Source organism: Ambystoma mexicanum, chromosome 7q (genome assembly GCF_040938575.1).
Source record: "Ambystoma mexicanum isolate Mex_15411 chromosome 7q, UKY_AmexF1_1, whole genome shotgun sequence".
NCBI lineage: Eukaryota > Metazoa > Chordata > Amphibia > Caudata > Ambystomatidae > Ambystoma > Ambystoma mexicanum.
Genome location: NC_090941.1, coordinates 515,138,553 through 515,163,805, shown reverse-complemented (window position 1 = coordinate 515,163,805; position 25,253 = coordinate 515,138,553). Strand labels below are relative to the sequence as shown.

Genomic DNA, 25,253 nt, shown 5'->3' with positions numbered 1-25,253 from the left:
TATTTCTCAATGCTATTACTCCCATGTGCCTAGTAGCAGTGCTAGAATATCGCCTGCGGGCGCTTCCTTTTCTATGGAAAAGATACTCCTCAGCCTCCTTAAGGGCCGAATCATCCCCGCAGAGATTCAAACCTGTGCCCTGCATGCTGCACATGGATATCTGGGGTGGGTGCTTCACTCGTGCAGACTTCTCTCGACCATGCATCATAAAACAAGGGTTTGGAAGCATTTTGGAATGTCAGATGTGGCTATGCCTGGTAAAGAACATATTATATAGACTGGCTGCCCTGCCGTTTCAGGATAAGCAGGACCCCACTCTTGTTTCTGTAGCACAGTGCAGCACGCAATTCAACCTGCTGTGCAGCTCAGTCCACTGTCATGCAGCGAGTAATCCAACTTCCTATGCCAGACAATCAGGGGTGTTGCTAGGCCTGGCAAAGATCTGGGGCTATGCTAATGTCAGGACTGTCGGGACGTGGGGCTTGCTAGCCTTTATTTATTTATTTATTTATTTATTGCATTTGTTACATGCCCACACCCAAGGGTATCACAGCGTAATACCCGGGGCTACAACCAAAAGACCCACAGCTATGGCCCCCTCAGCCTCTCTCCTAGCAACGCCTCTGCAGACAACATTGATTGTTCCTGATTTTTATGAAGGAGAGTTGGCATTACATTAATACCACACAGATGATGAGTGTTATGTATCCCCCTTTTATTTTATTTGACCAAGCATTTAGAAAATGCACCAGGAAAAACAAAAAATATCCCTAGTCCTTCCCAGACTACTGGATACATTCATGCAATGTCTATGTGATCCTCTGCACCAATCCCTATGAAGGTGGTCCTATAGAGGCAACCTCTTCATGTAGTCATTCCTTTGTTCACCACTGCTCCGACCAGGCAACCAATCTCAGGGAAAAATCACCAAAGCCAAAACAACTTAGAAACATCTCCAAACCTGGGGCCAATGATTTGCAATCCTAGAAGAACTGCTGACCAGAGTAGCCTTCAGCGGAAGCCCCTGGTGAAACACAGAACATGGATGCATTAAAAGGGCGGGATAATACTTGCTTCCATGACATTAAAATATTCTCAGCTCTCCTGCAATGAAAACTAGGAGAAATTGACATTCTATGGCATGGACTGGATTTGTCATATCATGAAAGTTCAAAGTCCCGCCAGAACCTCACGGATATCAGACTTAAAACAGAAGGTATGAAAACGCAGCACACTGAACCAATCTGAAGCCCTGAGAATGTTCCCCAGTGTGAAACTGTCCCAAAAAGCAGAGTGAATCCCAAAGGCATAGAGATCCACCCTGCCAAAGCCATGAACCTCAGAGCACACCGCATCAGAGTCCAGTAGGATACAGGAATACAAGGTTTGACAAAAGAAATGAATAACTGATCCGCGGTCATTCTCAGATCTGCCATATGATCCTCATATGCTCCGAAGCATTGTACCACACACCATTGCACCACACATAAAGCGGGAGTGTTGGAAAAAAGCTGTGTGTTCACTCAGTCTTGAATTAGTCTAAGGATCACTGACCATTCTAAAACAAACATTGGAAGGCAAAAAATATCTTCCTGATAGTTCTAAAGCCCTGACATCCGCCAACCTCCTAAAGGAAACCAGACAAATCAACATCACCAATTTTGCTGACAACCTCTGTAGCAAAATATCCCCTTTATCTATCCACACCCTAACAAGGAAAGAGCACTGTTAACATCCCCAATGGAAGAGAAACACGGATGTGGAGGGATGGACACCTGAACCCAAAGGGTGACAACCTAAAGGCCAACCATCTATCAAAGGGGTCTGCATCCTTCGGCTCTCCAGATTTTTTGAACTACAACTATCATCAGCCCTACCCATCATAGCAAATGAAGAGGAATCATGGGAGTCAAAGTCCAAAATACCTAAAGAGCTGTAGGTTGCAGACCTCTGCTCTACCGGATGACAAAAAGAAGAGCTAGCTGATCCATACAAATTGATGGTATGGTAAGCAAATGAAACAGTGTGAGAAGCCAAAAAATGTACAACTTGAACAACATCTGCTCGCACGGGATCCAAACTCCTCTCATGGTTCCACCGAACCCAAGCACTCCAAATGGCAAAATTGGCCTGCCAGATGCTGGGGTGCATAGGTTTTGGATAGGAACCCTAAAGTCGTTGCTGAAATTCACCATGGGGCCCATATGTCCCCAAAAGAGGCCAGTCCATCAGACAAAGGGACCCTGCAAATAAGTACAATGGATTGGGCTGACCTTCATGACCCAAAACAAGGTCCCTGACCTCGCAAGATAAGTGCCACCACTAGATCTGAGATTCTTTGAGACTTGGTACCCCCCACATTGTTTATATTCCAGATTGCCAATACCTTGTCCATTTGAAGGCTCACCACACACTGAGCCTGACCTTTTGAGCAACTCTGCTAAGCGAATGAACCTGCCAGCATCTCTAAACATGCATGGATGAGTTCCTCTGAGACCATGATCCTTCAGTCCAGTTGAAAACGCCTCTGCCACCCCACCCAATCTGGCTTCAATCTGACTCTAAGGGCCTCATTATAAGGCTTGCGCTCCCGGAATGAAGGAGTCGGTATGGGACCGGCCCCCTTCATTCCGGGAGCGCCGATTACAGGCTTCCCTTCGCGGGACCCGGATCGGATGCCTGGTAAAACCAGGCGTCCTTTCTGGGTCCCGCGAGGGGAAGAGGGAGGCAACAACAGAACACTCATAATGTGCCCGTTGTTACCTCCCTCCCCATTCCATAGGGCTCAAATGGGAATGGGGAATGGTTCCTGCAAGGAGGACTTACGGGGTCCTCCTATGCCGGAGTAACTCAGTAAATCCCCATTGCAGGAACCCGGTAAAGGAGGCCGGTTTGGAGGCAGCCATGGAGCTAATAGCTCTATGGCTGCCTCCAAACTCGTAATGAGGCCCTAAGTGTAGATCTGTGGCGGAAGGAAATGGAGTTTGGTCATTGCAAGCCTCACTAGGAGATTTTGGTCCTTGCATCACATGAAAGTGGAACCCAAACTGAATAACCTAACCATCTTCCCAAAGCCTGAATTTATAGTCTCTTTTGGGCCTCTTTAAGAAGGAGCGGCAGGAAAAATGGCCTGAATCAATGAGAATAGCAGACCTGTAATCCTATATAGAATTCTCATAGCAGGCACTGGAAGTGAAAGAGCTCTGCAGAGTCCCCCTGGAAATCTATCTCAAAGCCCCAAGGTGGCGTTCCTGCAACTTATCAGAAAACCCCAAAACGGCATGGTCTGAGATGGAGAAGTATAAGACTTCTCCAAATTGACACTAAATCCCAGGCTGTAAAGAAGACTGTCAGGAACAGGCGGTTCTGGACCTCTCTCCTGAACCTGGCTATGATAAGAAGGTCCTTTAGATAAGTCAAAAGACATACACCTCTCATCCAGAGGGCCACTGCTACTGGTCTCAAACACGTGGTGAAGTATCACAGGGCCAATGCCAGACCAAAAGGGAGAACTGAAAACGGGTAATGTGTTCCCTTGCAAGAGAACTATAAGCACTTCCTCTGCTCTTTGTTAATTGATATTATCACATAGGCATCCTTCCAATCCTACCTGATGAGCGAATCTCCCAGATGCAACCTGTCCCTCAACTGTGCAATCATCTCCATATTCAAAAGACAGTAGAGGAAAAACCCATTGAGATATTTCAGTTTAATAACCAGCTGAAATGCTTTGTTTTTCTTGTATATCAAGAAAATGCTGCTGACCACTGGCCCTGGGAGAAAATCACACTGCTATGGCCCCCTCCTCTAGTAACTCCCACACCTCCTGGGAAGTCAAAAATTGCCCCTCTTGAGAACCCCCTATCCCCTGAAATCTCCATCTAGGGGCAGCACACTCAATGACCCAAGGATCCTAATAAACCAAATAGGTTTATGATAAAATATAGCAATCACCTCCCACCCCCGTGGGGTGGTGGCATACTGGCCCAGTAATGGCCCACCAGCCTGAGGCTAGTCATTTAGGCCTTGGCGAGGGATACCAAAAACAAGATGGATGCTGCCATAGAAATAGAAAAGGGACAATGTCCCTTTTCTATTTCTATGGCAGCAGGCTGAGTAAGGAAGGAGCAGCCAAGATGGGTGCTGGATGCTCCAGCAGGTAAGTTGGATTGGGGTGGTTGGTGGATATTATGTGGCTGGGGGGGCTGGGGAGAGGGTAGGAAGAGGGTTTGAGAAATGGCTGATAACAGAAGCATCCAAATAGGTGCACTCAATTTTGCTCTCTTGCGCTGAGTTCAAAATTCTAACCAAAGGGCTGCAGGTATTCGGACCCTCCCCAGGTAACTATACCAGTCTCGATCGATGATCGATGCCCTTTGCTAACTCTTTGCCATACCTGGAGAAAGGAATGGCCGCCTCTTTATCAACCTTGCCTCAGAGATTAGGATAGGAGCACTGTGCCCTCCTTTTATTGTAGAATCCATCATACAATCTAACGTGAAAAATTGAGTTAGCATACTCAAAAACTAAATGCAATGGCACCCAATGCCTAGAGTCGGGATGACAGAGGGAACTGGGGTCAAACATGGAATAACCCATAACAACCCTCCCATGCATCCAACAATTGCTGTTTAGTGTCCCTAAATTCATCCAAAGGGATCTGATCCCCATCATCCTTTTCTTCTTCCCCTGGAAGGTCTTTGCAGAGGGAAGGAGAACAGCTCCATCTCCAGGTGATGACTTTGGAGTCAAACTGAGTTCCTTAACCAGACACAGAGTCTCCTCCAGACCTCAGGGTATATACATTGAAGAGACGTTGCTGCCCTCGTCCTACCCTTGGGGTTGTTGTACAAAGGAAAGGCAACAAACACATCTCCTTTGGGCCCAATGTACTTTGGTTTTGCCAGGACCTTATAATGGCAGGGAGTCAACACCATGTCTTCCGATAACCCCCACTCCCGAAACACCCTTTGGGAGTGTGTCAGCCACTTGTGGCAGATCAGGAGTATAAATACAGTAAAGAAGGACACAGATAGACACGATGGACTACATTGATAAGGTACTGTACTTTTGGGGACCTGTTATTTTCAATTTGCCTGACAAGTGGGAAACTGTCAATTAAGGGTGCATTGCAGCTGCCAAGGATATTGAGGGGAATACAATAAAATGTATATTGGGAAAGAAGAGGAAGGTTGGGAATGAGGGATGGAGCCCATGTAAGGTGTGAATAGGAACTTGCTTAAAGTTTACATAGAGTGGGTATGTTTTGAAGGGTGTATACTCGCTGAGTGGGACCATAAATGAGGTGGTACCGAGTAGTTGGTGAGTGGGCACAGCGGTTATATATGACAATAGTTGTCAATATTAATGAAGATAGGATATTGTGAACGGGGTGTATACCTTTTAAAAGTGTCTCCACCCCAGACACTGATTATAGTCAAGGAAAAAAGGACCCAGGCTAGACAGCCTTCGGTGAGGGCTGCACACTCTAAACCATCACATTGTTAATTCATTGTATAACAAGTTGGCGTTTCATTCATAGAACGGTTCCACAAGTTGTCCAAGATAGAAAAGTGATCAATTTACTAGCAGCATATCATCAGCAGATGCAAATTGGGCCAATGCATTTCGGACCAAGGGGTCCTTCATCAGGGCAAACTCTTCATAAATGAGGCGAGCAGATTGGAAGAAAGTCTATCTGTGTTACAGGTTTGCATGTTTCTATACAAAAACCCTCAAGAGTCAGAAACCTCCCCTCCAGTGTACTGTGCCTTATTTAATATCAGGAACCCAGGACTGTGGCCCATCTCCTGTGTTAACATCTTCAAACAGTAGGTTGGTCAGAGCCTCACCTTACTAGCTAGTCTGGGATTTAGAGTGGTTCCAGTGTGGCCAATTACTGGTCCAGGGTAAGTGTGCAGACCCAGGCCAGGGCCATAGAAAACAGGGGCTACAATTATCACCAGAGATAAGATCAGCTCCTAGCTGGTCTTAAACAAAACCTTATGTGTAAGCAGCTGCCACATTGCAAATTATGTGTCATGTGCTGTCACATAACGTATATGCAATCATGGGGATGTATTTTTTCCCTGGAAGGGAGCATCCACGTACAATAATTTTATACTTTCTTTTGCTGGTGTTATTTACCGACAAATGATCATCAGTAGTAATTTTTACCAATGGCAGGATAAATGGTGTTGCAGAACCGATAAGATAACGATAGGCCCTAAAGACCCATATAAAGGTGAGTGTTTCATAAAGAAATGTAATCTACCGACCTAAAAGAAAAACGTATTATAAAATATGAGGCTAGCAACATTAGGAGAGCGCTCTCTATGCTTGTAGAGGAAACCATTACATGAGAATCAGATCTGAAACCAATAGGAATTGGAGCCCAAGGCCCTCCTTATGAGGTTGCTGGAAAATCGCTGGTAGACGACGAATTTCCGGCAACCCCGTAACAGCAGCACTGCCACCTGATAGCCCGGTGCCACAGGGATATTACAAGTGTCACCAGTCATGGTTACTCCCCATTTCCATGGAGTCCCAGAGGACTGTTGCTAATGGTGCTGGAGCTTCCTTAACAACCATGTTGGCATTGTTGTAGTATGGGGATCCGGAAAAGGGCTACCGGCAACCTTATTTCCGGACTGCCATACTTGTAATGAGGCCCTAACAGACACTTTACTCTCTAGTAAATTATGGGTAAGATCCCCACCTAAAAATGAAGTGAAGAAGGCAATTCAATACAGGATTATACTAACGATATGTTTCTTTTTTTCTTTCCATTTCCTCTCGCACGACCTCTTATCTTATTTTACTGTATTGCCATGATATGGCTTTCAGATTAACTGTGTTCTAATTTCCCAAAGTACTGATTACTGCACCTTAATGTGTTGGGTACACATATGAAGTCACATACATATTCCGTTTCTAATCTATTCCATTAATAATATGAATAATGCAATCAAATCACTATTTGAACCAATGGCATTTATAGAGCCTTACAAAAGACCAAATTAATCAAAACACCTGTTGCCTTTGGATCCTTTGAAACGTAATAAACCTAAATTGTTACGGCTAACTCTCTTTAAGAATATTTACTCATGCTGAGAATAACATGTTGATGCTTGGATAGATAGCTATGAGAAGGACTTGCGCATTTGGCCACAGTTAACATTAGAGTACACAGCTGTATTGGCGCTGTGGCATTGGGCATAGCCACACAAATCGCACGCACATGCATCAGCCCTTGCGAAAGTTGTAAATCTGTACCTAAAACTTGGCGCAGTACTGAGTGTGTTTTATGCCACAATATATGTACACAGTGCAAAATACTGATTATTATTAATATGACTGTGTTCATTACTACTATTATCATCTGTAGTGGTCTCCCCAAAGGATCAGGGCATATTGTTAGATATGCACTGTCCGGAAAGGGACTGTCCTTCCATAGACTCAGCACTATTATTTAACATTATTACTATTATTATTATGATTATTGTATTTATTGCGCAAGGACCTAGCTTCGAGAAGCAATGTACAGAGGTATAAACCAATACAGATACATAGCAGAGCGCTTTACACTGGTAACAACAGAACAGATATACAGAGGGGCACAGAGGAGGGGTACAGCTGTACCGGGTGGCGGGGAGGAGAGGGGCGGGCGGCATCTAGCGAGTCAGGTGGCACGAGTGGTGATGTGATAGCCTAGGTGTTGAAGAGGAGAGACCCCTGGAAGAGGTGGGTCTTGAGTTCTTTTTCTGAATTCGAGGAGCGTGGGGGCAAGTCTGACAGGGAGGATGTTCCATAGTCTTGGGGCGTAGGCAGAGAAGGCTTGTTTTCTGGACCCTTTCCTTATTGCAGTCTGCGCAATACTAGGAGCAATGATCCTTTTAGCCACCATCCGATGCCAAAACATAGATTCATATCAGCAGTCAGTGGAAACATGTAGTTCAGATGTATCCATTAAAATTCTTTGCATCAAATGAATGACATTTCGAACGCTTGCACTAAAACAACGAACAGCAACACTACAACATAGAGTTAAAGAATACACCATATAACATTAAAATCAATGCAACCCCTAATGAACGATGCCTATTTAATGTAAATGCCAAGAGCATCATGTATATCTTTAAATTCAGCTTTTATCAGTCATTCAATGGGATCAGATTCCATGGCAGCAGAGTCAGTTTAAATGTATATTTTCTAAAAATGGTCTAAACAGTTTTCTCTTTAGATGTAACAATACTGCGGAGACAAGCAGAAAATGGGATATATATCGGAAATTCCCCGTGTATGACAAACAAAGAAACAATCGCCTCCTTCCAACTCCCAGTTTTGTTCTGTAGCTCAACACTGTAACGTTTAAGTGTGATACTCTCACAGGCTCCATAATGGCGTTCACTTGGTTCAAATGGATTTTCATCTGTGCATACAGAGCGAAAGAACTCCTTGAACAGGCTCTAGCCCAACCCTGTAGAGGGCGCTCCTGCTCTGCTTTCCATCATTTCCCCTCTTCAGATCGAAACCACCATTCACTGGATTTGCTGTTGGACACTGGGTAAATCCCATGTGTTTGCAGTAGTTCTCAGTAGATTATATCACGAATATCACCTTTACCAAGAGGGCCATGGTGTTGGACAAAATATTGGTAGAACTCACGTTCAAATGTTGGCTGAATGTGTTAATATGCATGGTTTTAGAGTGCTATCTCGACCAGCATGCAGAACAGTCTGTAGCCCTATTTTCAGGCACACAGCACAAGCGGGCGTTCACTGTGGACAAACATAACAGAGAGCGTATGCATTTATTCTGCCATACCCCAAAATATCAATATTAGGTTTTATTATAGCACTTTATGCTGGATACACCAAGCTTCTAAGAGCTATATTAATAGCTGTTATATATTTAAATCACTGATACTCGATGCATCGACCTCAAAGTCATGGTAGGCAGAATCAGCCCTGATGAGACTCGGGCTTGCAAAGTTCTGGCCTATCCCATATCAGAGGAACGTGTGAGCTATCCACCTGGTATTAGAGGTATATATGTTTCTATGCACCTTATATACGAGCGACATATATCTGACTCTATTTCTATTCTATATCATTTTAATGCACTTCACCAGGATCTGTGCACCATAAATGGCATGCGGTCCTAAAAGCCCAGCCACCGTCATCTGTAGTGATTTCACCACTCCTGACTTTGAATATGAGCATTGCACCTACCACTTCCTTGAAATACCTTGGTCTGATGAATCATCCCAATTAGCCGGATAAGTCAGTCAATTTATGTTTATTTCAGAAATAGTCCATAAAACACAAGCAAACATAAAATGTATAGATCATCATAAAAAAAAAACTCATACATAACCTCAATTATCCGGAAAGTACACAAGGAACATTATGAAACGTTATCATTAATACAGCTCAGTGAGCTCTGACTGCCTTTTCCTAATGTATATGGCAGCCAACAGGAATAGCTCCTGAGACTACCACACCCTACTATTCAAAGCTAACATCAAATAACAGTAGTCAGGCTTATGTTCTCTAAAGTTTCGGAACTGGAGGAGAGAAAACAGAAAATGTCACCCCGGTTGATAAAAGAAAGGATGATGTGTTGTTACTTGGCATGACTGGGGTAGCCAGTCTAGTCCTTTCTTACTGTGGCATGAGATGTTTTACTAGGCATCTATGATAAACCAAGCATGGTATGTGCTAATACTGGCTAAACTAGCATTTTGAGGTAGCCAGTCTAGCCCTTTCTTACTTTGGCATGATTTCCTTTCATTCTGGGCATTTATGATAAAAAACGTATGTTAAGTATTATTACATGCCTGGACTGGCACTTTAGTGCAACCAGTCTAGCTACTTCTTACTGTGGCATGACATTTTATCTGGGCATCTATGATACAGGAAGCATGATAGGTGTTAGTACGTGTGTAGACTGGACTACATTGTGCAGCCAGTTTGGATATGTTTTCTTATTGTGTCATGGCATTTTTAAAGGCAAAGCCAACAGGAGTATGTTCTTTTGTGGTTAAAATGCCATATATTGCAGAGCCAATGTGGACATGGTTTCTTGCAGTATCACTATTGCCATTATGTGCAAAGCAAACATAAATATGTTCTTGTATAGGGATTCTGGTATATATTGGTGCAGCCAGCATGGAAATGTATGGGCACAACCAGTGTGAAAATGTTTGTATCCCGGCAGGTATTGTTGGAGAAGGCCTCATGAATATGAGTTTGGAAATGCTCCTGTGCAATGTTGGTGACTTGCCGCTATTGCATTTTTGGATTGGAGTTACACTACAAAACCCAATTTCAATCGTTTTTTTTAACCCAGTTTTTCCACAGAAAGTGTGTTGTATAATGCACCATGTTAACCCAATATGGTTTTGTTCGGCATCCCTCGCTAAACTCGCTTTGGCATATTTGTGGGAAACATTTACACCCCACCAAAAAAAAAAAAACTAAAAAAAAACTAGTCGCCACTTGTTATCCCCTTCATAATGAACGGGGGTGAGGAGAGTCATGAGCCCAACTACCTCTAATCAGTTTCAGAGACTACTGATAAAATCTTAATTTAGTGATCAACACTCTCTCTTAAATTGTAAACAGATGACAGATATGATTCTTCATTTGTGCAGAGAGAGAAAGTAAGATAATTACCAAGGAGGAGCAAGAGAACTCCTTTGTCTTACTCCGTCTCTTATTTTGCTGTAAGTAGCTCCGTGGCACCATGCCCACTACGCCCTAAAGCTGCTGAAGTGTGTTTGGGGACTATGATAGAAGACTGGTATGACCTGTGACTTTGTATCTTGTGCCATTCATTTTCTGGTCAATGAAGAAGGACCTTTAATTCCAAGCTGGCCACAGCGCACCATCTCTAAAGGGTTCTATGTGATAAAGTTGCCTGAAATAATCCTGCGGCCGAAGAAAACGCCATTTAAAATGCACTTCTGAGTGCAGTTATATGTGGGGAGGACCCCCTGCAGTTCCCCCATATCCCCCCTTAACATAAAGTATTAACCAAACCCACCCCCACATATATATGCATTCAAAAGTGAATTTTAAAGGCCCGCTTTTTAGGCTACCGGATTGCTGCCGAGGTTTTTGCACAGGATACGCTCTAAAGTGGACAAGTCACCATGGCCTCTGGTTTCCTGGTTGTACTCTGTCTTGTGGTCTTGGTTATCACAATAATGTCTCAATAGACTAAAATGATGTGGAAAGGCTGGAGAATCATGCAGTGGCTAGGAAGCTGGTGGTTTTTCGGGCATGGGCAGCAGCAGGCATGGGTTTGGGGGGGGCTAAAGCCCAGCCAATTTGAAGCAGCAGACATCACTCTGCTTTGACGCCCAGCCCCGGGCTCAGACAGCAAGAATATGTCAAATTTCCCACCTCGGAAAGCAGTTTATTTACTCATGTTTAAACTTTAAAAGTGAGCAAATAAATTGCTCTCTGAGATGAGAAAAGTGTCATTAACGTGACTGTGGCAGCAGAAACCGCAGTGAGGCAGAGGACAAAAGACTGCAAGGCAAGATCAATAGACCCCCTCTGCTGAAAGGATGAAGTTAAAGGCTTATCTGCTGGGCGCACCTTTCAGATGGCTCACACCTCCAATAATTAGCATTGACTGAATAGCCTGTGAGTTGCAGAGGCATAGATAGGGCCGGGCCTGAGCGGTCCGAAGGGATACGAGTAGCAAAATAAGAATTGGCAATGCCAACAGTTTGGGTTTTGTATAGGCATGAGCGTGGTATTAACTGGGCATTGATGGTAGCCAGTGCAAAATGGTGTGAGCACCTGGGCATCTAATAGCAGTGCCTGGCAAATGCCTAATACTTGTACACAAGCCACAACTGTTGACTTTGACAATGTTTGTATTTAACAGGTCTTCAGTGAAGGACATTCGCAGTGCTAATAAATCGAGTGGCTGAAGGCGCACCCAAATAAGACATTTTTATTACATCAGTATTGTGTTTACATCTCCAATTAAGTCATTAACTATCAGAAGACTGCTTTGAAAAAACACGGGGAGGCAATTTGAGTGCAAAGGTTGATGGTAAGTCTTGAATAAAGTGAGCACAAAGAGTTCCCATGAAGAGTTGTTTTGGGTGGGGAGGGGAAGGAACTGGGTGGGAATGGCTATAGGGATTAGCATGGCCATGAGCAGTCAATGGGTGGGCAAACAACCAAACACCTTGAAGCTTTGTGCCCCATATGCCATTTCTCCCTATCTGTACTCTAACACAATAGTTTTGGGTATCTGCTACGTAATAGCCCAAACTAAAAAAGGTTTTGTTTGTGTGTATGCATGCATGAATGCATGCATGAGAGGCAGTGTGTAAGGTCATGTATGTTAATATGGAGGGCATGTCTGGAAATGCACACATATGAATGAATGCAGTGGGAATGGTGAACATGGGTGCTAGTGCGTCTGCGAATGACAGTGCAGTGTGAAGGTTCTGGGTGCTTGTGTGAATGGCAGATAAGCTGTATGGGTGCAGGATTGGTGGGTGAATGTGTGTACATGTGTGTGTGTGTGTGCGTGTGCGTGTGTGTGTGTGTATCTGTATATATGTGAATCTGTGGGTGTATCTTTATGTGTATAGGTGTGTGAGTATATCTGCATATATGTGCATATGTGTATGGTGCCTGTGGAGGGGCATTGGAGCATGACAGGAGCATGGCATCCTTTACTGGCGTTTTTGGGGAAAAGGAAAGGCAAATTCAGTGTTATTATGTGAAAGAGGGGTTGGAGCGGGGGAAGGTACAACAATGGGGCTAGCTGGAAATTCTGTACTTGTATTAAGAGCGAAGCGAACATGTTCAGTGTATTTTATTTAAAGGGGGGAGGGCATGTTTCCTTACCTGTGGCATTGCATTTTATTTACTATTTAAAGACAAATGACAACATAAGTGTCTTTACGTGGGGTGGGGGAGGGCATGACATTTTCACTTTAGGGGATAAATATGATGGCTGTTCTTATATGGGGGAATTCGTATAATGATTTGATATTTATACAGCGCATTCGCCAAAGCACTGTACAGAAAACATGCGCACGTGTAATTATGGGAACCGAAGTTGGTGCTCATTTATCAACCTTGGCAGGGTGAAAGGCTGAGTTTGCCTTGCCAGGATTTGAAACTGTGACCTGCAGATCACACTCCGATTGCAATAGCAAGCTCTCAACCTGCTGAGCTATTTTACCGGCTGGCCAGCCAGGACATGTTTTCTTACTGTGGCATGGATTCATGGCTTTATTTTTTTACTGACATTAAGGCAGAGCCACCAGGAGTATGTTCTTTTACGTGGGGATACTGGCATATATTGGCAGAGCTAGCATGAACATGTTTTGTTATAGAATCATTATTGCCATCAAGGGGAAAACCAACATGAGTATGTTCTTACGTGGAAATACTGGCACATATAGGTGCACAAGAATGGACATGAGTGAGCAAAATCAATATGAAAATGCGTTTTTACACCAGCAGAGTATTGGCTTATAGCGGGAAAAGGCATTGTAAAAAGGCCTTGGAAAATGCTCCTGTGCATTGCTCGTGACTTGGCATCTAATGCACTATTTTCATGTCTTACCCTACAAAACCGATTCAAAACTGTGTGGGTTGCTTAACCCATTATTTCTAAATGATTCTCAGGGGTAGAACCCCCCGGAACTTCTTTGAATGGTTTGCGCTCCCTCGCTATGCTCGGTCACTTCTGCGCATTTGGCCTGGGGCATAGGATGAGCCCTAGTACATTAGTTGCACGCCCCACTTGTTACACAATCCTGGCTCTGACACTGGTGATTTAGGGGTGAAAGATGCATCTGTTAGGCCAAAGAAAGGCATAATATCTACTCAGCCTTGTGGGCTTGGTGGGGGGCAGAGGGGCGTCTATGGCACAATAGGTTTAATGGCCCCTTTCACTATCAGCTTTCAAAACTGCCATCCAGCCCCCCAAAATGTTGATTGATTGATTGATAGTTTATTTGTATAGCGCCTATACACACATGTGTTTCAAAGCGCTTCAAGGTAAGGCAGGGAGCAAGGGAAAATACAATGACATTCTTACAAGTCCTTGAGACATTAAGGATGTGAAATTAGCTATCATACTAGGCCTGACAACATTTCAGATGTGCAAGAGCTTTGACAATGATAAGAAGGGGAGGCACGGAGGAAGATGTAGGAAATGAGACAGATACGACTATCATACTAGGGCTCACGAAATTTCTGGTAGTGCAGGGGAATGACAAAAAGGTGAGGGAAGGGGAGGGGGGAGGAGGAAGGAGAGAAACAAAACAAGCGACTATCGTACTAGGCCTGATGACATTCTGGTAGTGCTGGAGATTGACAAAATGTGAGGGACAGGAACATAACAAGTGACTATCGTACTAGACCTGACAACATTTCTGGTAGTGCTGGAGATTGACAAAAGGTGAGGGAGAGGAACATAACAAGCGACTATCATACTAGGCCTGACGACATTTCTGGTAGTGCTGGAGATTGACAAAAGGTGAGGGAGGGATGGGGGAGAGGAACATAACAAGCGACTATCGTACTAGACCTGACAACATTTCTGGTAGTGCTGGAGATTGACAAAAGGTGAGGGAGAGGAAAATAACAAGCGACTATTGTACTAGGGCTGACAACATTTCTGGTAGTGCTGGAGATTGACAGTGTTGAGGCTGGCTCTGCCACTGTTTTTGGGTTACACACTGCAAAATGTACTGGGTTGATTGGTTCCCCACTCATCAAGAGAAGAGAACCAACGTGCCTTTCTTATTATCTACCAACCTATGTATCTATGACGCGCGAGTGGGGAAGCAATCAGCACACAGCCTATCCCAGCAAGGATTGTCAAGATGAAATCCAAGTTTCTCCCCACACAGCAGGAAGAAACAAACAAGATAGTCTGTTGCACAATGAAAGCACTTCTGGGCCAGCGTGCCAACAGTGCACTTCTGGGCTAGTGTGCCTGCTTACGATTTTCTGAGAACACTGCACAAATGTAACCCACCGGTTCAAAATCTTTGTGCAGCTTTTCCTGCCATCACCAGAATGGGAAGGGGGGAGGTGGGAAGGGGGAATGCATTAATCCGCTATACCAGAGGCTAACGCCATGCTATCCTTTGACGCCTTCCAGCAATGCCATATCTCAAGGAGTCTGCAAGACACAGCATGACCTTTCTACTTACTACCAAACAGTGGCCTTTTTTATTGTCCACAAAGACAAATGTCAATTTCATGAATAGTTCAGATTACACACTAACTGCCCATTTAAATAACTCCAGTCCCATAGGAGTACAATAATGCTCTCTCTCACGTGGCACATATGGGAAGCACGACTGGAATACATTATTATGAACACATGTACGGTCGCTCTAAATTCATCTGTGCAGTTGAGAATAACAGATCGATGGTTAATCCGGCAATTATTTCCACTATTCTTCACTCTGCGGAAGTGTGATCACTGATGTTCTATGTTACAACACTATTGTTTTGAAACCTAGTATCATTCCAAGAGAAGGGAACATATTTGAGCCAGAAAGTTAGCAAATAGTGAGAATGGAAACGCAATTCATTTTGGAATGTTCCTGTGTGTTTCATGGCTTTGGTCTTTGATACAGTAAACTCAATTTCTATCCCTTTTTTTTCTAATTCACTTTGGCGTCGGACAATTTTACTTTCTCTAGATGAAAAGACTTTCTAAGCTTGCCACTCTCTGTTGTGGTAGGTGAACCATTACAATGCTTGGATGCTCAAGGATGTTTGGTTACATGGCGATATTTTAATAAACAGCAGCAAAACATGACTTTATGACGTTATTGCCATTACATAACTTGGCTGTATGTAGAATTGCCATGCAATGTAAGATAATATAAAAGTAGCTGTCTCCTGGATAAGATACGCCAAGCGAGCAGATCCCGTACTGTTTCTCTTTCTACTATCTACCTCGCTGCCATCTTTCCTCTCAACCACGCCGCCATCTTTTCTTCCAATTACTCTGCCATCCATATTGTAAAGTGTTTCTACCTCCTCGCTGACAACTGCACTTTCACCCGCGTTGTAATGTAGTGGTGAAAGTGCGTGTTGGCAACCCACACCCACTAAGGCTTTTATATAGCTGCATGCGCCCTATGCTTATGGCAAAAATGTACTCTCCACCCTATATTTAGTTAGAGAATAGGGAGCAGTGAGTGCTTATTCCTTATAAATATGTTTACGTGATATATTCCCCTTTCTAAATTTGGCGTTAAAAAAACAAGTTGTAAACAGCTTTTACAACTCTGTGAGTTTTTACTGCTTGGTATATAAAGATCAAGGCTTTAGCTTGCCCATGTGCATGCCAGAGATGTCTTTCTCCGGTACCGAATACAACGAGATGTGCTCCCAGTCGGTGTCCAGTCATTTGGTCGAATTAAAACTGGTCAAATGACATTTGGTCGACGCAATTTGGTCGAAAACCAAATGGTCGAATTTTTTTTTTAATTATATATTTATTTTTCGGGTTTTCTTTTTTTAAAAAAAGGGTTTTTTAGAAAAAAAGGGGGTTGGGGGGACCCCCCCCCCCAAAAAAAAAAGGAGTGAAAATAATAAATAAAAAAAATTCGACCATTTGGTTTTCGACCAAATTGGTTCGACCATTTGTCTGGTCGACCAATTTTTTTCGACCAAATGTCTGGTAACCCTCCCAGTCATACGTCCTTTGCTATATCTGGTTCCCGGCGAAAGTGTTTTCCAGGTAAAAAGGAATCTTTCTAACTTAGACTCTAAACATACGCAAGACAAAATATCACATTACAAAAATGAAGAAACAAACTTTACCTATATATATCGGGGAACGGGTGTGGGGGGTAGAGAAGCGGGAAAGGGGGAATCCTCATAACAAATGAAAGTTGACGCTTATCACCGTCAAAACATAGAATCGTTCATATACCTATCTTATGACTCCAAGTTCCTAGTTGTAGGATTGCAAAGGCTTGCCCCTTTTTTAGTCCCGCATGGGGCATGTTTAATGGTACCCCTAGTGATTGATGATGCCAGTGCTCATACGTTTAGGGTGGTCACGTGGCATCTGATCCTGCTCAATGCTATAGTGCAGGCCACTTAATTTGAGCTCTTTTCAAGCTACATCTCATGTCAATGTGGAAGAGCTTTACCGCGCTTCGATTTAAGTTGTACTCTCTTAAAAACCTGCACGTGACAATCCTTTTAATCTGTGCAGCGTTTCTATCTTGTCTAAATACTCATGTTTGCATGGCCAAAGAGAGAAAAACCATCGAACGCTCAGACTGCAAGGAAATATGCCTCATACGACTCTACCTGCCTTTCTCCTCTTGATCTACCTGCATCATTTGAAAAACATTATCCTCTCCACACTTTCTTTTAATTTGGGCATTTTTCACCCAGCTCTTCATTTGTTATTCACTTTTGATAGGCACCAGCTCCTCTTAATGGAATCCCCAGACCACCCCTTCTCCATGCAACCTTCAATGTTTATTCCAAGATCTATAATATCTCAATGGAGCCCTTTGGACAGTCATAACATCTGCATAAGTCAATAAGAAGATGACACTTGACTGTCAACTGACAAAATCAATCCTGCAAAGGTGTCAGAGAGCAAAAGGCAAGTTCATTCTCCTCAACGGTGACTCATCTCGCCTCCATATTCAGACCTGAATCAGCAACACTGTTCTGGGGGCTTCAAATCTATTCTGCCCCAAAGTACAAATTCTTTGGGCACCATATAGACACTGACCTCTCCTGTATGGATAACATAACAAAAAAAGTCTCAACGAGCCTATTTTTTTATTGTTTAAAGCGTGCACCTAGCTCGAGAGCAGCGGAGCGCTGTAAAGGGTGTGGGCAGCCAGCGTACGGGCTGGCACCTTTTAACAGAAGTGCAGTACTGTGAGTTACGGTCTGTGCGTCGGTCTGTGCATCCATTGGGATTAGTCCTTGGTCAGATGTTGTTGAAAAGGTAACATTTTGAGAGAATAGCGAGTTGGATAATTGTGGGGCCATTCTGAGTCGATACTGTGATTGAGTTCCAAAGAGTGGCTGCGTGACAAGGAAAGGATTGTTTGGGGGTCCTCTCTTTGCGGGCGAGTTGTGATTCAAGCTGGTTGGTTGATTTGCTATATGATCAGCATGTGCCACCAGATAGGTGGAGATAAACCACCAGGTAAGCTGGTGTGCTACTCGTGACTGCTTTGTAGACACATGGATGATACATGGAGTCTTGAACAGTATCTTGGTCTGCAGAGGAAACCAATGTAGATTGCATAGGATGGATGATTCAGTCAAATTTCCACACACCTGTAATAAGACATGCTGCAGCATGGTGGATTGCTTTTACGGGAGTCATGTGAGCAGATGAGAGCCCCGTCAGGATTGCCTTTCCCCCATCGATGTACAAGAACACAAGGACCTGCACTACGGTCTGGAAGTCCTGCGGTGGGATCAAAGGTTTCATTTTGCAAAGGGTGGAGATTTGGAGCCAAGCCATTTGGGCCTTCTTGGCTATGTGTTTTTGGAACGACATGCTGCCGTCAATGGTGAAACCTAAGGATTTTGATGAATCCTTGTGTTGCTGATCAAATCATTCTAGGTGCATATCATTGAGCCACTGTTGCACAATGTGTTGTTTAGCTGGGGGACCGATGAGTGTGAATTTGGTCTTTGGTGGGTTTAGTTTGAGGTACACAGTTGAAATCCAGGACTAGATGATGGCTAGGAAATAGCAGAGGTGACTGGTATCCTGCTGGCTTTTTACTTTTGTGTACAGCTCAGTATAGACCGTGTATTGATGGATGGCTATATTGTGATCTTTGAGTAGCGTGCCCAGCGGCTCCATGTAAAGATAAAAAAAGGATTGGTGAGAGGATGGATTATCAATGGGATTGTGTCAATTTAAAATGCTTTTGCAAAGCAGGCCCTCAGTGATGTTTCTATGTTTTTCACCTGCCGTAGACGCATTCTTTGTAGTGATTCACACACCTGATAAATATCAATGGTAAATGATCGTTTGCATCAGCACGCGAATTACATGCATTGCACCATTCCCGGTGCAATGCTAATTCACTGTGCATTGCACCATTCCAATTGCAATGGTATTTCACTGTGCATTGCCTCTTTCACTGTGCATTGCACCATTCCCGGTGCAATGCTATTTCACTGTGCATTGCACCATTCCTGGTGCGATTCTATTTCACTGTGCATTGCACCATTCCCGGTGCGATGCTATTTCACTGTGCATTGCACCATTTCCTGTGCAATGCTATTTCACTGTGCATTGCACCATTCCGAATTGCTATTTTCCTGTTGCAATGCTATTTCAATACCCCCAAAGGGGAGGACGTTCTGTAACGCACACTTGAATACATTTATTTCTGACTTTGTGCCCATGCCTAAAGCCTTTCCCCACTTCGTGAATTCATGGGTCTATGACTTTTTATAGAAGAAGTACCTCACTGTAAATATAACACTGAAGAAACAAATAGTGTAAGAAAAAACACGAAATCGGAAAATCTTAACTTTGCTGAAGTGTGGTAACGGAAATAAGTAAAAGGAAACAAGCTTTGAAAAAGTACCCAGGGGTTCTCTATCAAAATCGAGGACGACAGAGGCCCTGTGTATCTTATTCCCATTGGTCAAAAATGTTCTGTCAGCCTTTCGAACTCGCCCCTGCTCACCTTAGCTCCCCCTACCTTCTCTTAAGAACCCACCTCACGCCTCCCTCCCCGACACATTTCTTTTTGCTATTCTGTTACCCTCACACGTATGTTCCTCCTCTCATTCTGCTTACTTCCTACTGATAAGCCACAGGGCATGTTACTGTTACTTAAAAAAGCACTTCTGTATGTTTTTAAAGACAAGACGTCCCTTAAAAATGATTTACCCACTTAAATTGCGTCTTTCTTGAAACTGTTAATTTTGAAGTATTTTTATTATAGTGTACCAATTTTGATTGGGTAATAATGTATGTAAATATGTGCTATGTAAAGCGCTTTGGATCAAAGCGCTATATAAATATCAAATTATTATTGTTATTGTTTTTACTTGATATCTGGGATTGAAAAAAAGGAAACCAGGAACACAAATGTAGCACTTATTTTAAAGACGGTAAGTTAGTACATGTATTTGGTTATGAATGCTGTTCATTCAAATGGTCACATTGCTATAATAGTATACTTTTCTTATTAAAAATCCAGCAAGTCTGTGTGTCGTTCCAATATAAAATTACATTCATTGAGCTATTACTTTTCTGAAATGCTTTTTAATGTTTGCTAAAAAAAAGAAATTCTGATAATGTGTTCTTTTTTTTAGACAATGTGATGAGAAACATTCAGAAGATGATAAATAATAAATAATAATGATAATATTATATTTTCGATGGTGCATCTGGCCCTCCCATCACCAATTCCGATCACTTGTAATTAAGCGATTAAAATATTCAGGTCATTTGTGTGTTTATTTTGCTTGTGGTAACGGGGCATTTTATTACAGAATTGAGCTTAATGACCATTAAATATAAAATCAAATTACAGCTATATTTTGGACAGAACAGGTCAAGAAAATCTATTATGTTAGCAATACAAATGTTGTATTTTTACTTTATAAAATTAATACATGCATTTATTACAAGCACGGAGAGCAAACACCAGTGACATTGGCTGTGCAGTGTGGCCTGGCGGAGACTTGCTCATTCACCCATCCACGAGTACTTAGCTTCATTTCAGCTTCAGTGAAGCAGTCAAAACTGCATCAACACAGCTGAGGGGGCCCTATCCTCAAGGAGCACACTATACCGGTGTCTCGTTCCCGTATCTGTAGCATTTCACTCATGCAAACTGCATGGGATGAAACAGCACCTCCTAAGTACTGCACTTTGCCTTAATGTCTTTCCTCTGCACCTAGGCACATTCCCTGTTCCCTTGACTGAATCCACTCTGCAGCTCATTAAGGCTAATCCAAACAGCTACTTAAGGCACACACTGCACCTATTCAGCACTCATTTAAACAGCATTATAGTAGGTTTGTCCAAACTTCAGCTCGTCTTTGATGCTCAAAGCAGCGCTGGTTCACTAGCACAAATAATAACGTTTCCCCAAAATCCCTAAAAATGCTGATTACCAAATGAGCTCTAGGCAACCCCGGACATTGCTGTGAGCACAATAACCCAGAGAGGGAGGCAGAATCGTCCGGAGACCAAACCACAGTGGCCTCAATATGAAAACAGCAAGGATCCATCCCCACCTCATCACTTCAACTCGGTCTAATTGAATTACAAGTTCAATGTTATGTATTGTTGCTAGCTGAGCTCGGGGTATTGCTGATCTGGTGCTCTCTCTCTGTATCTCTTCCCCTGTCTCTCTGTGGGCAGCACTACCGTTGTCAGCTGCATCCTCTCTGTTCTCTCTGCCAGTGTGGTCTCGTAACCTCTCTCTCGCTCTCTGTGGTGCAGTCTGTATCTCTTTTTCAGTGTCAGGCTCTCTCTCACGTTTTCTTTTCTTCTGTTAGGGTGGTCTAGCAGGCTCTAGTTTCTCTGTCTCTCTGTATCAGTGGAGTCTACGCGCATACTCTCTTTGATAGTCGGGTTTTCTCTCTCCTTAGTCTCCTCCTTTTGGCAGTGTCTCTATAACCCCTCAATCTTTTCCTCACGTTTTTAGAAGAAGAAGGGCTGAGAAGGGAAGCTGGGTCTGCACAGGTAACCTTCGAGAATATAATTTTAGGGCGGCGATAGGTGAGTCAGACTGCCATAGGAACCCCTCAAAATTCTATTGTTAATAACTTTTGATTCGAGTAATGCTTTTGGCCGAAATTTCGAAAGTGATTAAAAACCTAGCCCCCTCACCCCACCGCAACCCCTCCAAATGGCAAAGTTTTGTAAAGGTTTTGTTAAAAAAAAGTTTGTAAGAGTAAAAATAAAAATGTTTTCTCCAAAAGTGCAGCCTACTACCCATTCATTTTTCCAATAGACAAACAAGGTCACATTTTGGCAAAAACACAGCCCAAACCACTGGACGGATTTGGACTAGGTCCAAAACAGCTTGGGCACGAATCATTGACTCATGTGTGGTTTGCGGTTATTCCGTGCAGTCGTTTTTTAAATATTTGATGGAGAAGGGTGTGCCCCGTACCAAAAATAGATAGAGACATCTCAGAGATTTACTCAAAACCGGGGATTTATAGACGACTGCCATCTTGTTTTTTTGTTGATGTGACAGATATTTGTGGCTATAGCTGAGGATATGGGAAAATGAAATACAGGAAAAAAGCTATTTGCAGGTAAAAAACATGGCTAGAGGTGGGGGAGGGGGCTGTCTAGAGGGCACCAAGTGAAATTTGGGATTTGTAGGGGGTTTAGGGACTGAGTTTGCAACACAAAGCTTTCTGTAGCCTCGAATAGCCGACATGTGAAAGCAAACTGCACCACAGAAACAGCATATGTTGTGGGGGGAAAGGGAGAGAGCAGGAGAGGAGGAGGCCAGCTGGGAAGGGGGGGGGGGGCAGCTGGCACAGATGAGTGGTGCACTTGGCGAGGGACAGCTTTTTTTTCCTGCTGTTTTGCCGATATTTGCAGCTATACAGGACTATGGATAACCGAGGGTATGCATAGTTCATTTCCCATGGTTACAGGTTTTATAAAAATCAGGGGGGTGAAAAACCACTAGCCCTAGCCGACTTGATTGCCATCCAGGTCTCCCATACAGATCCTGTTTAGCTTTAAGGTGAGGAAGGGGCCAGCCACCTCAGGCTATGTTGCCTAATAATTGAGTCACACTTTCAAGACAACTTCCAGAAACAAGCTGGCCCTTTCCTGGCTTAGAAGCTAAGTAGGGTCATCCCCGCTTTGAAGCTAAGAAAGGTCATTCCCGCTTACTACTTGGACAGGCGACCGAATGGGCATCCAAATTATTACTTTTTTTTAAACCCTGCTACTACCAGTCTTTGAAAGATATGCACTCAGAGACCTTTTCTGCCTTTTGCTGAATTTCTTTCTGGTATTTGTAGTCTCCCAGTCAATAATTAAAACAAATATATGTATTTTTACAGAAACAGTGGGGTTCCCATCCCTGCAGTAACTAGGGTGAATCTTATTATCTTCAAAGTGAGAAAGGGGTCAGCCCCATAAGAACATGTTTCCTAATACATGAGCCCGCCTTAAAAGACCACTTAGAGAAACATGGCCTAAGGGGACTGGATATTTCCCCGTTTTGAAACTAAGCAGGGTCAGTTCTGGTTAGTGATGGCAGACAGTCCACAGTACTGAATGGTGTGTGTTTTAGTTAGTTTTAAATATCTCAGAACACACGGCATCAGCATTATTCTTTTTAAAACCGTGCTAGGGTCAGTCCTTGAAGGTTTTGCACTCAGAGACAATTGCATTGCCTTTTACTGAATTGCATTCTGGTATTTGTAGTCTCACAGTCAAGATGTGGGGAATAATGCCACAATTGTACACCTTTGCCCAACATAGTTATATAAGGATTTATATATTTGGGTGACACTATGGTATGTGGACTTTTTAAGTTAGCTTCATAAAGCAGAGTATTGTTGAAAGCTAGACATGATATGATAAGTCATATATAATGTGCCTGTACACACGCATTTCTCGGCACAACAAGACAAAGGAGGGATGACAGAGGGAGGACAAGACAAACGATCTTACTAGGCCTTGTGTCATTCAGATCGTGCAAGTGTGAGTATGATAAGTGCAAGGGAGAGGGGAGAAGAAAACAGGGCAGCAATGCTCTGAGTAAGTGCAGCTAGGGCAGTGGGGATCTGGGTAGTACAAGGAGAACAAGAGACTGTAGGGTTACAGTTAAAACCGTTAAGTGTGCGGTAGGCCCAGTGGCAGTGCACGATCAAGAAAGAGGCTGGTACCCAGTGAGACTCTGAGGGTAGCCAAGCAACCAGTTGGTACAGCAGACAGGTAGGTTAGGTAGGTCAGCAGGGGAGGGAGAGAGAGAAAGCAGAGGAGAAAAGGAATGTTTTGAACTGATTCTGGAACTTAAAGTGATCCGGCTCAAGTTTGTATTTGTATTTGTATTTATTTTTGTTTATGTAGCGCTTTACACCAAAGCGCTGCACATTAGAACAACAAGATACATATGTTAATAACATTATAACAGTAACAGTAGAAGCAATTAACCATTGAGAATCAAGCCAACAAAACAATAATTAGAACAATTAACTGGAGGAGAGAAGGAGAGTAGTGCAGTAGAACTGAGAGGGAGGGGGGAGGGGAAGAGGGGGAAGGGAAAGGAAGGGGTGAAGGGATAGAATGGGGGTAGGGAGAAGATCAAGGAGATAAGGCAAGGAGGGAGGGGAGCAGGAAGGGGGAGGGGTTTCAAGGCGAGGAATGGAGGAGAGATTGGAGGGAAGTATGAGAGGGGCAGGGAGGCCATTCCAGAGGGAGGCACCTACATAGCAGAGAGATCTACCCGCTACTGTCTTCATGTGGCTGGGGAGGGGAAATGATGAGAGGGCAAATAAGTCATGAGTATTTGCCTATGATATGGCAAGAGAGTTTGCAATCCTGGGCATTGGTGCTGTTATTGTCCTCTGATTGTGGAAGCTTTTCAGGGCACTAGTAAAGGACACATGTGGGTGGACAGTGTAACTTTTTCTTCAGAGTGCTGACACAACCCCTTGTTTTTTATTGGGTTGGTGAATTTGCTCAAGTATTTGGCTACCAGGATTTTACTCAGATTGTCATGTTCCCAGTGCAGACGCTTGCCTACACGACCACAAGCACTTGTTTCATACTGGGATTTAGTTTTCCATGGAATAGTTTACTACAGATTGCTGGGTATAAAAGGTGAGCACCTTTTATACTTTGCCAGCATAATTATTGGAAGATTTCCTCTCTCAGGTTATTTCTCTGGTGTTCATTTTTTTTTAAAGTCCAATGCTATTTTGTCTTGCACACTTTCCTCTAAGGAGAAGGTCAATTGAACTACATTTGTATATTTCACTTTAAAATATATGGTGGTCACTTATTGTGCGTATATTCATGGGTGCCAGCTTCTGATGTTCGCTATGGGGGCAAAAGTATCTGGCATATGTTATTCTTGCAGCCGATCATTTTTGACCCTTTTCCGTGCTGCGTAAGTGTGGTTAGTTGGGGTTGTGCGATGTATGACAACAGTCACCTAGAGACCTGCAATAAAACAAGGAGCTTGTAGCACGCTGCTTAACCAAAGTGTGTGATCCTCAGCAAATAAGGGC

General features: G+C 43.4%; 1 protein-coding gene across 1 annotated transcript in view; it reads right to left on the bottom strand.

Moving 5' to 3' along the window:
• Nucleotides 1–25,253, bottom strand: part of HTR2A (5-hydroxytryptamine receptor 2A) — a 598,195-nt gene that overhangs the window by 302,017 nt on the left and 270,925 nt on the right. The window lies entirely within an intron of this gene.